Genomic DNA, 16,783 nt, shown 5'->3' with positions numbered 1-16,783 from the left:
TGTCAGAGTGACCATCGAGTTCTTGGTCACCTCCCTGACCAAGGCCCTTCTCCCCCGATTGATCAGTTTGGCCGGGCAGCCAGCTCTAGGAAGTGTCTTGGTGGTTCCAAACTTCTTATATTTAAGAATGATGGAGGCCACTGTGTTATTGGGGACATTTTTTGGTACCCTTCCTCAGATCTGTGCCTCGACAAAATCCTGTCTCGGAGCTCTACGGACAATTCCTTCGAGCTCATGGCTTGGTTTTTGCTCTGACATGCACTGTCAACTGTGGAACCTTATATAGACTGGTGTGTGCCTTTCCAAATCATGTCCAATCAATGCAAATAGTCTGGGTAGCCATTTGATTAGCTGTTCAGCAGTCATCTGACCACTTCCATATTGAGCGAGTTACTGGTACTTCCTGCTTTAGTTTTGTCTTGTAAGCAGGAATCAGGAGGATAGAATTATGGTCAGATTTGCCAAATGGAGGGCGAGGGAGAGCTTTGTATGCGTCTCTGTGTGTGGAGTAAAGGTGGTCTAGAGTTTTTTCCTCTGGTTGCACATGTGACATGCTGGTAGAAATTAGGTAAAAACGGATTTCAGTTTTCCTGCATTAAAGTCCCCGGCCACTAGGAGCGCCGCCTCTGGATGAGCATTTTCTTGTTTGCTTATGGCCTTACACAGCTCCTTGAGTGTCTTAGTATCGGTTTGTGGTGGTAAATAGGCGGCTACGAAATAATAGAGATGAAAACTGTTCATGTCCATGCATGTGTGTGCATGGCTGTGTCAGAAATAAAAAATAAATATATATTTTCCCATGCCATTCCATAGAACTTTAGATTTGTTTAGGTCAGATCAATTTCAACATGTTCCAATACTTTCAGAAACTGCATACTAGGTACACAAGACAGGACGTTGAAAAAAACATTATGGAATGAGAGTTCGAGTTCTCTACGGATTCATCAGAGGATGCCCATGTAGGGAGTGGTATTGGCTTGCAGCAGGAATGACGAAGCAATGGTTGGGAGACACGTCCCATCTTAGTAGAGAGCTTTACTGACACCATGTGGCAAACAGCAGATCTCATGATATAAAGTAGTGAATGATAAAAATAAAAAAGATGAAACTTTCGTTTTAAATATGATAGGACTACTACTCGAAACCCTGCAACAATTTAGCATAATTCAGTGCGACAAATCCTAATCAATAAATACATTATCTATTTTCTAATTCTACATGCCCATAGGCCTAGTGTTTAGGCTACCTAATCTGAAAAATGATCAAGATATTCTTTCAAGAAAATGTTTCGGTAGTTTTATTTACATTTTAATGGTGTGCAATTGTTCTGCGACAAACCAGACCAAACAGAATAGGCATTAAGAGATGCTTTGACTCGCCGGCGGTCGTAACCATGTCTTCGTTAAAGCTATTGTTGGTGTCTGGCGCCCCAAGCTGGACAGAACCACGGCAGTAACACAGGCAGAGAAGGAAGATGATTACGGCCATTGACAGCACGACACAGCGTGGTATGTTCCTTACGTAATTTAACATTTATCAGCAGTGATGCGGTGGAACTAGACTACCACGATTGGAAGTATGGAACAGGAGGTGATTTTTATGAATTGTGTCGTGTGAGGAGAGGTAACTTGTTGTCAAAGTTGTGTGATTGTGAAACAACAGTATCTTTGAATTAAGTAGTCTAAACTTTTTTTTTAAATCAATGAGGTTGATAGGCTCATTAGGAATAAATTATCAAATCATAGCAGGTCATTCAAAAACTAAAATGGCAATGTTACCGTTACTGTTATAGTCTAGGCTATATGGGGTATTCCTGGGGTTACCTTATGTAAATAAACAATATGATGATGAGGCCCTCCTGTAGCTCAGTTGGTAGAGCATGGCGCTTGCAACGCCAGGGTTGTGGGTTCGATTCCCACGGAGGGGCCAGTATGAAAAATGTATGCAATCACTAACTGTAAGTCCCTCTGGATAAGAGCGTCTGCTAAAATGTAAATGATGATGATTGTTATTATTATTAGTAATAGTAGTATTATAATGTCATTACAATGTTATTGTTGTTGCAATTTTAGTTTACCTGATGATGATGACGATGATGATGATGATGATGATGGGGAGGAAAAAGAGGAGGAGGATGAAGACGTTGATGAAACTGATGATGTACTTAATCAATATGTTAGTTGACCTTAGTCATTATATCTTACTGTATGCTTTAATATTATGACCTACTGTGGCACATAAAGGTGTTAGGTTTATAACAAGCAGCTATTCTGAGGAAGTCACTTTCCTTGGTGAACAGCCTGCCTCTGTCTGCATGTGTAGAGAGAGTACCGTCCGGCTCCGCGCATGCGCCGTGCAGCCTCCGTTCGCCTCGGTAAGGGTGTCGAGCCCAGCTCGCGCTGGAACACGGCAACAGCGAATATATACAGTATTTTTACATATTAAAAAAAAAAAAAACATTACAAGAAACGGATGTGCCTCCGAAAACGAAACGGATACCGTCCTCCTGATCATTTTAATGCAAAAAATTGTAAGTATTATTAAATAATAGCCATGTCAAGTAAATGGGTTTTAGTTTGCCAGTCAATGGTGGGTTTTTCCCGTTTTGAAAAAGGTCCGTGATTCCTAGGCTACTGCTGAAGAGAACGGGCTGTCTTGAAAAAACAAACCCTGTAACGTTTTCCCCAAAACCTGTAAAACAACATTTAGTATTTGGATAATGTTTTCGACAACACTCCATATCGTTATACTGAGAATACAGCTTTCCTGGAAATAGAGTAACGATATGTCTTTCGATACAATAACCACTGTGCTTCTCATTCGAAACTGACTGAGGAAGAGCGCTAAGGCACTACAGCTACTGCCGATTATTTTGTCTCTTGTTTCACTGCTTAAATTCTATTAGTAGAATAGTCTGCTCTGCTCTGGATCCATATTAGTACAATATGGAGATGTCAGTTTGTTCCATTTTGGTCGGCTATGATCTCTCTCTGTCTCTCTCTCTGTCTCTCTCTCTCTCTCTCTCTCTCTCTCGGTACCAATGATATGATTTATTTGTCATCATTATGACTAGCGCAAACATGTGCACAGCCTGCTAACTGTAATATTGAAAGCAGATAATTTCAGCACCCAAGTTAGATGTTTCCTGGCTGCTGGTTTGCTATATGCTATGCAAATCACCACAGGAGCGGAAGAAGGAATCCGACGGGTATAGTGCAAACGGGTTTTGCATTTTGTCAGATTTGTCCAATTCGTTAAAAAATTTTTGCATGGCATCCGTCAGTTCTCCTCACGCAATAGAATAGGCTATGAGAGAGTGAGTTCGGTGATTTTTCTATGTCAAATCGTGATGCTCTTCTCAGCCTAGCCAAACAAGTTATTCATATGGGGTTAGTGTTTTTGATGGGTTAGTGTCCTTTAGTGTTTGATATGTAGCCTGTGGGTAGTGTGTGGGGGGGGTGGTGAGGCAAAACATGTATTTTCTCAAGGCGATCATCAAGGAAGTGAAAAAGGAAAATATCATCATTGGCCGTTGGAAGTTTGTTTTAGTCAGATATCCTATTGATAGGCCTAGATATCATCTGTGTTGCAGGTAACAGGAGAAATCATCACCTTTAACCCTCATATTGTTCCTTTAGCAGTGTGAATCTTTTTATGAGGAGGATATGCCTACTCCTTTCCTCCCAATCTCGTCGTGTAGTAAAGCGCGTCCGTGACACATGCACGAGACGTTCGAGTGAATGAATTCCGTGTGCGCGGCACCGTAGGCGCGTCCTCGTGGAGCGGAGGAAGGTGAGGGGGCGGGGCACGGGTTGTCGCGTGGTGGCGAAGCGCTTTGAAACATGTTCGCGCGTGCCAATCTCCTGAGGACGCGCTTCTGAATATGAGTGGGATACGAAGCAAAGCTTGCAAACGGCATTTTTGCATTTTTGGGAACACAGATGAGACCAAACCAAGGATTGCAATGAGAATGTCTTTAGTCAGTCAAAATCAATCTACAATTTCTAGTTTTTTTTTTATGACTGAAAATGTCTGAAAATGAATCTTGGAGTTTGCCACACATAATAAATAACAGAAGTCAAGTTACCCTAAAGCCTTTTCTGTTATTTTGACAGATTGCTCGCCCACCGAGAGGATTCTCTTGTAGGTTAGAGAAAAGAGCAACACAGAGAGCAGTGCAGCAGAAACATATGCCATGAGAGGACTGAGGAGCCCAAACAGACATTATGTTAACAGTAAGAAATGTGCATGGAGGTGTTTTGGGGAAATTGATACACTCAGAAACTAAGTACAGTGAACAACGATATAAACTCAACATGTAAAAGTGTTGGTTCCATGTTTCATGAGCTGAAATAAAAGATCCCAGAAATGTTCCATACGCACAAAAAGCTTATTTCTCAAAAATTCTGTGAACACATTTGTTTACATCCCTGTTAGTGAGCATTTCTCCTTTATCAAGATAATCCATCCACCTGACAGGTGTGGCATATCAACAAGCTGCTTAAACAGCATGATCATTGCACAGGTGCACCTTGTGTTGGGGACAATAAAAGGCCACTCTAAAATGTGCAGTTTTGTCACACAACGCAATGCCACAGATGGCTCAAGTTTTGAGGGAGCGTGCAATTGGCTTGCTGACTGCAGGAATGTCCACCAGAGCTGTTGCCAGAGAATTAACCGTCTTCAGTGGGCAAATGCTCACCTTCAATGGCCACTGGCAAGCTGGAGAAGTGTGCTATTCACGGATTAATCCCGGTTTCAACTGTACCGGGCAGATGACAGACAGCGTGTATAGCGTCGTGTGGGCGAGCAATTTGCTGATGTCAACATTATGAACAGAGTGCCCCATGGTGGCGGTGGGGTTATGGTATGGGCAGGCATAAACTACAGACAACGTACACAATTGCATTTTATCGATGGCAATTTGAATGCACAGTGATACCGTGATGAGATCCTGAGGCCCATTGTCGTGCCATTCATCCACCGCCATCACCTCATGTTTCAGCATGATAATGCACGGCCCCATGTCGCAAGGATCTGTACACAATTCCTGGAAGCTGAAAATGTCCCAGTGCTTCCATGGCCTGCATACTCACCAGACATGTCACCACCCATTGAGCATGTTTGGGATGCTCTGCATTGACGTGTAAAACAGCGTGTTCCAGTTCCCGCCAATATCCAACAACTTCACACAGCCATTGAAGAGGAGTGGGAAAACATTCCACAGGCCACAATCAACATCCTGATCAACTCTATGCGAAAGAGATGTGCCGCGCTGCATGAGGCAAATGGTGGTCACACCAGAGACTGACTGGTTTTCTGATCCACGCCCCTACCTTAAAAAAAAAAATGGTACCTGTGACCAAAAGATGCATATCTGTATTCCCAGTCACGTGAAATCCATAGATTAGGGCCTAATGTATTTCAATTGACTGATTTCCTTATATGAACTGTAACTCAGTAAAATCTTTGAAATTGTTGCATTTATATTTTTGTAGATAAAGACTGAGTCCCAGTATATGTGTGCACTACCGGTCAAAAGTTTTAGAACACCTACACATTCAAGGGTTTTTCTTTATATTTTTTTACTATTTTCTACATTGTAGAATAATAGTGAAGACATCAAAATTATGAAATAACACATATGGAATCACGTAGTAACCAAAAAAGTGTTAAATAAATCAAAATATATATTATATTTGATATTCTTCAAATAGCCACCCTTTGCCTTGATGACATCTTTGCACACTCTTGGCATTCTCTCAACCAGCTTCATGAGGTAGTCACCTGGAATGCATTTCAATTAACAGGTGTGCCTTGTTAAAAGTTAATTTGTGGAATTTCTTTCCCTCTTAATGCATTTGAGCCAATTAGTTGTGTTGTGACAAGGTAGGGGTGGTATACAGAAGATAGCCCAATTTGGTAAAAGACTAAGTCCATATTATGGCAAGAACAGCTCAAATAAGCAAAGAGAAACGACAGTCCATCATTACTTTAAGACATGAAGGTCAGTCAATACGGAACATTTCAAGAACATTGATCGTTTCTTCAAGTGCAGTCGCAAAAACCATCAAGCGCTATGATGAAACTGGCTCTCAAGAATGGAAGACCTAGAGTTAACTCTGCTGCAGAGGATAAGTTCATTAGAGTTACCAGCCTCAAAAATTGCTGCCCAAATAAATGCTTCACAGAGTTCAAGGAACAGACACATCTCAACATCAACTGTTCAGAGGAGACTGTGTGAATCAGGCTTTCGTGGTTGAATTGCTGCAAAGAAACCACTACTAAAGGACACCAATAATAAGAAGAGACTTGCTTGGGCCAAGAAACACGAGCAATGGACATTAGACTGGTGGAAATGTGTCCTTTGGTCTGATGAGTCCAAATTTGAGATTTTTGGTTCCAACCGCCGTGTCTTTGTGAGAATTTGTAAAAATTCCCTGTCTTAGGTCAGTTAGGATCACCACTTTATTTTAAGAATGTGAAATGTCAGAATAATAGTGATTCATTTCAGCTTTTATTTATTTCATCACATTCCCAGTGGGTCAGAAGTTTACATACACTCAATTAGTATTTGGTAGCATTGCCTTTAAATTGTTTAACTTGGGTCAAAAGTTTCGGGTAGCCTTCCACAAGCTTCCCACAATAAGTTGGGTGAATTTTGGCCCATTCCTCCTGACAGAGCTGGTGTAACTGAGTCAGGTTTGTAGGCCTCCTTGCTCGCACACGCTTTTTCAGCTCTGCCCACAAATGTTCTATAGGATTGAGGTCAGGGCTTTGTGATGGCCACTCCAATACCTTGACTTTGTTGTCCTTAAGCCATTTTGCCACAACTTTGGAAGTATGCTTGGGGTCACTGTCCATTTGGAAGACCCATTTGCGACCAAGTTTTAACTTTTTGACTGATGTCTTGAGATGTTGCTTCAATATATCCACATACTTTTCCTTCCTCATGATGCCATCTATTTTGTGAAGTGCACCAGTCCCTCCTGCAGCAAAGCACCCCCACAGCATGATGCTGCCACCCCCATTCTTCACGGTTGAGATGGTGTTCTTCGGCTTGCAAGCACGCCCCTTTTTCCTCCAAACATAACGATGGTCATTATGGCCAAACAGTTATATTTTTGTTTCATCAGACCAGAGGACATTTCTCCAAAAAGTACGATCTTTGTCCCCATGTGCAGTTGCAAACCGTAGTCTGGCTTTTTTATGGTGGTTTTGGAGCAGTGGCTTCTTCCTTGCTGAGCGGCCTTTCAGGTTATGTCGATATAGGACTCGTTTTACTGTGGATATAGATAATTTTGTACCTGTTTCCTCCATCATCTTCACAAGGTCCTTTGCTGTTGTTTTGGGATTGATTTGCACTTTTCGCACCAAAGTACATTCATCTCTAGGAGACAGAACGCGTCTCCTTCCTGAGCGGTATGATGGCGTCGTGGTCCCATGGTGTTTATACTTGTGTACTATTGTTTGTACAGATGAACGTGGTACCTTCAGGCGTTTGGAAATTGCTCCCAAGGATGAACCAGACTTGTGGAGGTCTACCATTTTTTTTCTGAGGTCTTGGCTGATTTCTTTTGATTTTCCCATGATGTCAAGCAAAGAGGCACTGAGTTTGAAGGTAGGCCTTGATATACATCCACAGGTACACCTCCAATTGACTCAAATGATGTAAATTAGCCTATCAGAAGCTTCTAAAGCCATGACATCATTTTCTGGAATTTTCCAAGCTGTTTAAAGTTACAGTCAACTTAGTGTATGTAAACTTCTGACCCAGTGGAATTGTGATACAGTGAATTATAAGTGAAATAATCCTTTCTGTAAACAATTATTGGAAAAATGACTTGTGTCATGCACAAAGTAGATGTCCTAACCGACTTGCCAAAACGATAGTTTGTTAACAAGAAATGTGTGGAGTGGTTGAAAAACTAGTTTCAATGACTCCAACCTAAGTGTATGTAAACTTCCGACTTCAACTGTATATGTATATAGCTTTTTGTCTGTTTTGCTAATCCAGCTCGGGGTAGGGGGCTTCTAAGGAACGTCTTTCTCATTGGATTGTGGAGGCTATCTCCCTGGCATATGACAGCAAAGGACAAGGGTTGCATTTATTCGGGTTACCGCAGTTTCCCTGTGGGTTTGAGCCTTGGGCTGCTGTTTTGTCGATGAGACGGCACACGAATGTGCATTTTCACAGCAGCTGCCCTATTGTTTTGAATTTACGGTTCCTTGTGTGAATTCTGGCATTCCAGGCTCCTCAGGTCTCAAAGTTTATTGGTCGCGTACTCAGATTAGCAGATGTTATCGCAGGTGCAGCGAAACGCTTGTGTTTCTAGCTCCAACAGTGCAGTAATACCTAACAATAATTTTAAAAAACAATACACACATAATCCAGATAATTTTTTTGAAATGATGAAATATCAGAATGAGCATTGTCAGAAACAAGAATATAAATATATACATTATGTCCACAGTTCCCTGTGGGTCTGAGCCATGGGGCTGCCGTGGTTCATCGACTCTGGTCGATGCTATGCAGTGCTCGTGTGCGCTTTACCAAGTCACGACAGGTGTTATGTTGTTTTGGACTTGCGGTTCCTTGTATGAGTTCTGACATTTCAGGCTCGCAAGGTATGTGTTGTTCTTGGAACCGTGGGGTCTATGGATTTGGGCTGCAGTGGCAGCGTGTCAGTGCGCATAGCCAAGTTGCAGCAGGTTCTGGTTCCCTATATGGGTCTCTGACGGTTCAGGCTTCTCTGGTAAGTGTTTGGGAAAAAGGTGTCTTCTGTAAGCCCTGTTTGGAGCTGGTGGAACCTGTGTGTGCTTGAGCTGCCACGGGCCTCCTAGTCTGCGACCCTCTGAGCCGGCTAGGTGTGATTGTATGTCCCCATAGTATGTTACACCGAGTAGGGATTAACACCGGGACTGTCCTGCGACCCTCTGAGCCGGCTAGGTGTGATTGTATGTCCCCATAGTATGTTACACCGAGTAGGGATTAACACCGGGACTGTCCTGCGACCCTCTGAGCCGGCTAGGTGTGATTGTATGTCCCCATAGTATGTTACACCGAGTAGGGATTAACACCGGGACTGTCCCGGGACCCTCTGAGCCGGCTAGGTGTGATTGTATGTCCCCATAGTATGTTACACCGAGTAGGGATTAACACCGGGACTGTCCTGCAACCCTCTGAGCCGGCTAGGTGTGATTGTATGTCCCCATAGTATGTTACACCGAGTAGGGGATTAACACCGGGACTGTCCCGGGACCCTCTGAGCCGGCTAGGTGTGATTGTATGTCCCCATAGTATGTTACACCGAGTAGGGATTAACACCGGGACTGTCCTGCGACCCTCTGAGCCGGCTAGGTGTGATTGTATGTCCCCATAGTATGTTACACCGAGTAGGGATTAACACCGGGACTGTCCTGCGACCCTCTGAGCCGGCTAGGTGTGATTGTATGTCCCCATAGTATGTTACACCGAGTAGGGATTAACACCGGGACTGTCCCGGGACCCTCTGAGCCGGCTAGGTGTGATTGTATGTCCCCATAGTATGTTACACCGAGTAGGGATTAACACCGGGACTGTCCCGGGACCCTCTGAGCTGGCTAGGTGTGATTGTATGTCCCCATAGTATGTTACACCGAGTAGGGATTAACACCGGGACTGTCCCGGGACCCTCTGAGCCGGCTAGGTGTGATTGTATGTCCCCATAGTATGTTACACCGAGTAGGGATTAACACCGGGACTGTCCTGCTACCCTCTGAGCCGGCTAGGTGTGATTGTATGTCCCCATAGTATGTTACACCGAGTAGGGATTAACACCGGGACTGTCCTGCGACCCTCTGAGCCGGCTAGGTGTGATTGTATGTCCCCATAGTATGTTACACCGAGTAGGGATTAACACCGGGACTGTCCCGGGACCCTCTGAGCCGGCTAGGTGTGATTGTATGTCCCCATAGTATGTTACACCGAGTAGGGATTAACACCGGGACTGTCCCGGGACCCTCTGAGCCGGCTAGGTGTGATTGTATGTCCCCATAGTATGTTACACCGAGTAGGGATTAACACCGGGACTGTCCCGGGACCCTCTGAGCCGGCTAGGTGTGATTGTATGTCCCCATAGTATGTTACACCGAGTAGGGGATTAACACCGGGACTGTCCCGGGACCCTCTGAGCCGGCTAGGTGTGATTGTATGTCCCCATAGTATGTTACACCGAGTAGGGATTAACACCGGGACTGTCCCGGGACCCTCTGAGCCGGCTAGGTGTGATTGTATGTCCCCATAGTATGTTACACCGAGTAGGGATTAACACCGGGACTGTCCTGCTACCCTCTGAGCCGGCTAGGTGTGATTGTATGTCCCCATAGTATGTTACACCGAGTAGGGATTAACACCGGGACTGTCCCGGGACCCTCTGAGCCGGATAGGTGTGATTGTATGTCCCCATAGTATGTTACACCGAGTAGGGATTAACACCGGGACTGTCCCGGGACCCTCTGAGCCGGCTAGGTGTGATTGTATGTCCCCATAGTATGTTACACCGAGTAGGGATTAACACCGGGACTGTCCTGCGACCCTCTGAGCCGGCTAGGTGTGATTGTATGTCCCCATAGTATGTTACACCGAGTAGGGATTAACACCGGGACTGTCCCGGGACCCTCTGAGCCGGCTAGGTGTGATTGTATGTCCCCATAGTATGTTACACCGAGTAGGGATTAACACCGGGACTGTCCCGGGACCCTCTGAGCCGGCTAGGTGTGATTGTATGTCCCCATAGTATGTTACACCGAGTAGGGATTAACACCGGGACTGTCCCGGGACCCTCTGAGCCGGCTAGGTGTGATTGTATGTCCCCATAGTATGTTACACCGAGTAGGGATTAACACCGGGACTGTCCCGGGACCCTCTGAGCCGGCTAGGTGTGATTGTATGTCCCCATAGTATGTTACACCGAGTAGGGATTAACACCGGGACTGTCCCGGGACCCTCTGAGCCGGCTAGGTGTGATTGTATGTCCCCATAGTATGTTACACCGAGTAGGGATTAACACCGGGACTGTCCCGGGACCCTCTGAGCCGGCTAGGTGTGATTGTATGTCCCCATATGTACGAGTATGGTTAACACCGGACTTTCCTGTACCCGAGGATTAACACCGGGACTGTCCCGGGACCCTCTGAGCCGGCTAGGTGTGATTGTATGTCCCCATAGTATGTTACACCGAGTAGGGATTAACACCGGGACTGTCCCGGGACCCTCTGAGCCGGCTAGGTGTGATTGTATGTCCCCATAGTATGTTACACCGAGTAGGGATTAACACCGGGACTGTCCCGGGACCCTCTGAGCCGGCTAGGTGTGATTGTATGTCCCCATAGTATGTTACACCGAGTAGGGATTAACACCGGGACTGTCCCGGGACCCTCTGAGCCGGCTAGGTGTGATTGTATGTCCCCATAGTATGTTACACCGAGTAGGGATTAACACCGGGACTGTCCCGGGACCCTCTGAGCCGGCTAGGTGTGATTGTATGTCCCCATAGTATGTTACACCGAGTAGGGGATTAACACCGGGACTGTCCCGGGACCCTCTGAGCCGGATAGGTGTGATTGTATGTCCCCATAGTATGTTACACCGAGTAGGGGATTAACACCGGGACTGTCCCGGGACCCTCTGAGCCGGATAGGTGTGATTGTATGTCCCCATAGTATGTTACACCGAGTAGGGATTAACACCGGGACTGTCCCGGGACCCTCTGAGCCGGCTAGGTGTGATTGTATGTCCCCATAGTATGTTACACCGAGTAGGGATTAACACCGGGACTGTCCCGGGACCCTCTGAGCCGGCTAGGTGTGATTGTATGTCCCCATAGTATGTTACACCGAGTAGGGATTAACACCGGGACTGTCCCGGGACCCTCTGAGCCGGCTAGGTGTGATTGTATGTCCCCATAGTATGTTACACCGAGTAGGGATTAACACCGGGACTGTCCCGGGACCCTCTGAGCCGGCTAGGTGTGATTGTATGTCCCCATAGTATGTTACACCGAGTAGGGATTAACACCGGGACTGTCCCGGGACCCTCTGAGCCGGCTAGGTGTGATTGTATGTCCCCATAGTATGTTACACCGAGTAGGGATTAACACCGGGACTGTCCCGGGACCCTCTGAGCCGGCTAGGTGTGATTGTATGTCCCCATAGTATGTTACACCGAGAGGATTAACACCGGGACTGTCCCGGGACCCTCTGAGCCGGCTAGGTGTGATTGTATGTCCCCATAGTATGTTACACCGAGTAGGGATTAACACCGGGACTGTCCCGGGACCCTCTGAGCCGGCTAGGTGTGATTGTATGTCCCCATAGTATGTTACACCGAGTAGGGATTAACACCGGGACTGTCCCGGGACCCTCTGAGCCGGCTAGGTGTGATTGTATGTCCCCATAGTATGTTACACCGAGTAGGGATTAACACCGGGACTGTCCCGGGACCCTCTGAGCCGGCTAGGTGTGATTGTATGTCCCCATAGTATGTTACACCGAGTAGGGATTAACACCGGGACTGTCCCGGGACCCTCTGAGCCGGCTAGGTGTGATTGTATGTCCCCATAGTATGTTACACCGAGTAGGGATTAACACCGGGACTGTCCTGCTACCCTCTGAGCCGGCTAGGTGTGATTGTATGTCCCCACCATTACCGGCTAGTGTGATTCATGTCCCCAAGTATGTTCACCGGGGATTAACACCGGGACTGTCCCGGGACCCTCTGAGCCGGCTAGGTGTGATTGTATGTCCCCATAGTATGTTACACCGAGTAGGGATTAACACCGGGACTGTCCCGGGACCCTCTGAGCCGGCTAGGTGTGATTGTATGTCCCCATAGTATGTTACACCGGTAGGGATTAACACCGGGACTGTCCCGGGACCCTCTGAGCCGGCTAGGTGTGATTGTATGTCCCCATAGTATGTTACACCGAGTAGGGGATTAACACCGGGACTGTCCTGCGACCCTCTGAGCCGGCTAGGTGTGATTGTATGTCCCCATAGTATGTTACACCGAGTAGGGATTAACACCGGGACTGTCCTGCGACCCTCTGAGCCGGCTAGGTGTGATTGTATGTCCCCATAGTATGTTACACCGAGTAGGGATTAACACCGGGACTGTCCTGGTACCCTCTGAGCCGGCTAGGTGTGATTGTATGTCCCCATAGTATGTTACACCGAGTAGGGATTAACACCGGGACTGTCCCGGGACCCTCTGAGCCGGCTAGGTGTGATTGTATGTCCCCATAGTATGTTACACCGAGTAGGGGATTAACACCGGGACTGTCCCGGGACCCTCTGAGCCGGCTAGGTGTGATTGTATGTCCCCATAGTATGTTACACCGAGTAGGGATTAACACCGGGACTGTCCCGCTACCCTCTGAGCCGGCTAGGTGTGATTGTATGTCCCCATAGTATGTTACACCGAGTAGGGATTAACACCGGGACTGTCCCTGTACCCTCTGAGCCGGCTAGGTGTGATTGTATGTCCCCATAGTATGTTACACCGAGTAGGGATTAACACCGGGACTGTCCCGGGACCCTCTGAGCCGGCTAGGTGTGATTGTATGTCCCCATAGTATGTTACACCGAGTAGGGATTAACACCGGGACTGTCCCGGGACCCTCTGAGCCGGCTAGGTGTGATTGTATGTCCCCATAGTATGTTACACCGAGTAGGGATTAACACCGGGACTGTCCCGGTACCCTCTGAGCCGGCTAGGTGTGATTGTATGTCCCCATAGTATGTTACACCGAGTAGGGATTAACACCGGGACTGTCCCGGGACCCTCTGAGCCGGCTAGGTGTGATTGTATGTCCCCATAGTATGTTACACCCGAGTAGGGATTAACACCGGGACTGTCCCGGGACCCTCTGAGCCGGCTAGGTGTGATTGTATGTCCCCATAGTATGTTACACCGAGTAGGGATTAACACCGGGACTGTCCCGGGACCCTCTGAGCCGGCTAGGTGTGATTGTATGTCCCCATAGTATGTTACACCGAGTAGGGGATTAACACCGGGACTGTCCCGGGACCCTCTGAGCCGGCTAGGTGTGATTGTATGTCCCCATAGTATGTTACACCGAGTAGGGATTAACACCGGGACTGTCCCGGGACCCTCTGAGCCGGCTAGGTGTGATTGTATGTCCCCATAGTATGTTACACCGAGTAGGGATTAACACCGGGACTGTCCCGGGACCCTCTGAGCCGGCTAGGTGTGATTGTATGTCCCCATAGTATGTTACACCGAGTAGGGGATTAACACCGGGACTGTCCCGGGACCCTCTGAGCCGGCTAGGTGTGATTGTATGTCCCCATAGTATGTTACACCGAGTAGGGATTAACACCGGGACTGTCCCGGGACCCTCTGAGCCGGCTAGGTGTGATTGTATGTCCCCATAGTATGTTACACCGAGTAGGGATTAACACCGGGACTGTCCCGGGACCCTCTGAGCCGGCTAGGTGTGATTGTATGTCCCCATAGTATGTTACACCGAGTAGGGATTAACACCGGGACTGTCCCGGGACCCTCTGAGCCGGCTAGGTGTGATTGTATGTCCCCATAGTATGTTACACCGAGTAGGGATTAACACCGGGACTGTCCCGGGACCCTCTGAGCCGGCTAGGTGTGATTGTATGTCCCCATAGTATGTTACACCGAGTAGGGATTAACACCGGGACTGTCCCGGGACCCTCTGAGCCGGCTAGGTGTGATTGTATGTCCCCATAGTATGTTACACCGAGTAGGGATTAACACCGGGACTGTCCCGGGACCCTCTGAGCCGGCTAGGTGTGATTGTATGTCCCCATAGTATGTTACACCGAGTAGGGATTAACACCGGGACTGTCCCGGGACCCTCTGAGCCGGCTAGGTGTGATTGTATGTCCCCATAGTATGTTACACCGAGTAGGGGATTAACACCGGGACTGTCCCGGGACCCTCTGAGCCGGCTAGGTGTGATTGTATGTCCCCATAGTATGTTACACCGAGTAGGGATTAACACCGGGACTGTCCCGGGACCCTCTGAGCCGGCTAGGTGTGATTGTATGTCCCCATAGTATGTTACACCGAGTAGGGATTAACACCGGGACTGTCCCGGGACCCTCTGAGCCGGCTAGGTGTGATTGTATGTCCCCATAGTATGTTACACCGAGTAGGGATTAACACCGGGACTGTCCCGGGACCCTCTGAGCCGGCTAGGTGTGATTGTATGTCCCCATAGTATGTTACACCGAGTAGGGATTAACACCGGGACTGTCCCGGGACCCTCTGAGCCGGCTAGGTGTGATTGTATGTCCCCATAGTATGTTACACCGAGTAGGGATTAACACCGGGACTGTCCCGGGACCCTCTGAGCCGGCTAGGTGTGATTGTATGTCCCCATAGTATGTTACACCGAGTAGGGATTAACACCGGGACTGTCCCGGGACCCTCTGAGCCGGCTAGGTGTGATTGTATGTCCCCATAGTATGTTACACCGAGTAGGGATTAACACCGGGACTGTCCCGGGACCCTCTGAGCCGGCTAGGTGTGATTGTATGTCCCCATAGTATGTTACACCGAGTAGGGATTAACACCGGGACTGTCCCGGGACCCTCTGAGCCGGCTAGGTGTGATTGTATGTCCCCATAGTATGTTACACCGAGTAGGGATTAACACCGGGACTGTCCCGGGACCCTCTGAGCCGGCTAGGTGTGATTGTATGTCCCCATAGTATGTTACACCGAGTAGGGATTAACACCGGGACTGTCCCGGGACCCTCTGAGCCGGCTAGGTGTGATTGTATGTCCCCATAGTATGTTACACCGAGTAGGGATTAACACCGGGACTGTCCCGGGACCCTCTGAGCCGGCTAGGTGTGATTGTATGTCCCCATAGTATGTTACACCGAGTAGGGGATTAACACCGGGACTGTCCCGGGACCCTCTGAGCCGGCTAGGTGTGATTGTATGTCCCCATAGTATGTTACACCGAGTAGGGATTAACACCGGGACTGTCCCGGGACCCTCTGAGCCGGCTAGGTGTGATTGTATGTCCCCATAGTATGTTACACCGAGTAGGGATTAACACCGGGACTGTCCCGGGACCCTCTGAGCCGGCTAGGTGTGATTGTATGTCCCCATAGTATGTTACACCGAGTAGGGATTAACACCGGGACTGTCCCGGGACCCTCTGAGCCGGCTAGGTGTGATTGTATGTCCCCATAGTATGTTACACCGAGTAGGGATTAACACCGGGACTGTCCCGCGACCCTCTGAGCCGGCTAGGTGTGATTGTATGTCCCCATAGTATGTTACACCGAGTAGGGATTAACACCGGGACTGTCCCGGGACCCTCTGAGCCGGCTAGGTGTGATTGTATGTCCCCATAGTATGTTACACCGAGTAGGGATTAACACCGGGACTGTCCCGGGACCCTCTGAGCCGGCTAGGGTGTGATTGTATGTCCCCATAGTATGTTACACCGAGTAGGGATTAACACCGGGACTGTCCCGGGACCCTCTGAGCCGGCTAGGTGTGATTGTATGTCCCCATAGTATGTTACACCGAGTAGGGATTAACACCGGGACTGTCCCGGGACCCTCTGAGCCGGCTAGGTGTGATTGTATGTCCCCATAGTATGTTACACCGAGTAGGGATTAACACCGGGACTGTCCCGGGACCCTCTGAGCCGGCTAGGTGTGATTGTATGTCCCCATAGTATGTTACACCGAGTAGGGATTAACACCGGGACTGTCCCGGGACCCTC

The 16,783-nt window shown here is 48.0% G+C and overlaps 1 protein-coding gene across 2 annotated transcripts in view; it reads left to right on the top strand.

The window, feature by feature from the left end:
• Positions 1-2,363: 2,363 nt before the first annotated feature.
• Positions 2,364-16,783, top strand: part of rgs19 (regulator of G protein signaling 19) — a 186,877-nt gene continuing 172,457 nt past the window's right edge. For both annotated transcript variants that reach the window (XM_045209509.1, XM_045209510.1), the window contains exon 1: positions 2,364-2,530. The gene's annotated coding sequence lies outside the window, so the exon portion shown is untranslated. The remainder of the gene's footprint in view (positions 2,531-16,783) is intronic.

Source organism: Coregonus clupeaformis, chromosome 30, assembly GCF_020615455.1.
Source record: "Coregonus clupeaformis isolate EN_2021a chromosome 30, ASM2061545v1, whole genome shotgun sequence".
In the NCBI taxonomy this organism is placed as follows: Eukaryota; Metazoa; Chordata; class Actinopteri; order Salmoniformes; family Salmonidae; genus Coregonus; species Coregonus clupeaformis.
The sequence above is the reverse complement of the archived record's forward strand: the minus strand, read 5'-3'. Positions and strand labels throughout refer to the sequence as shown.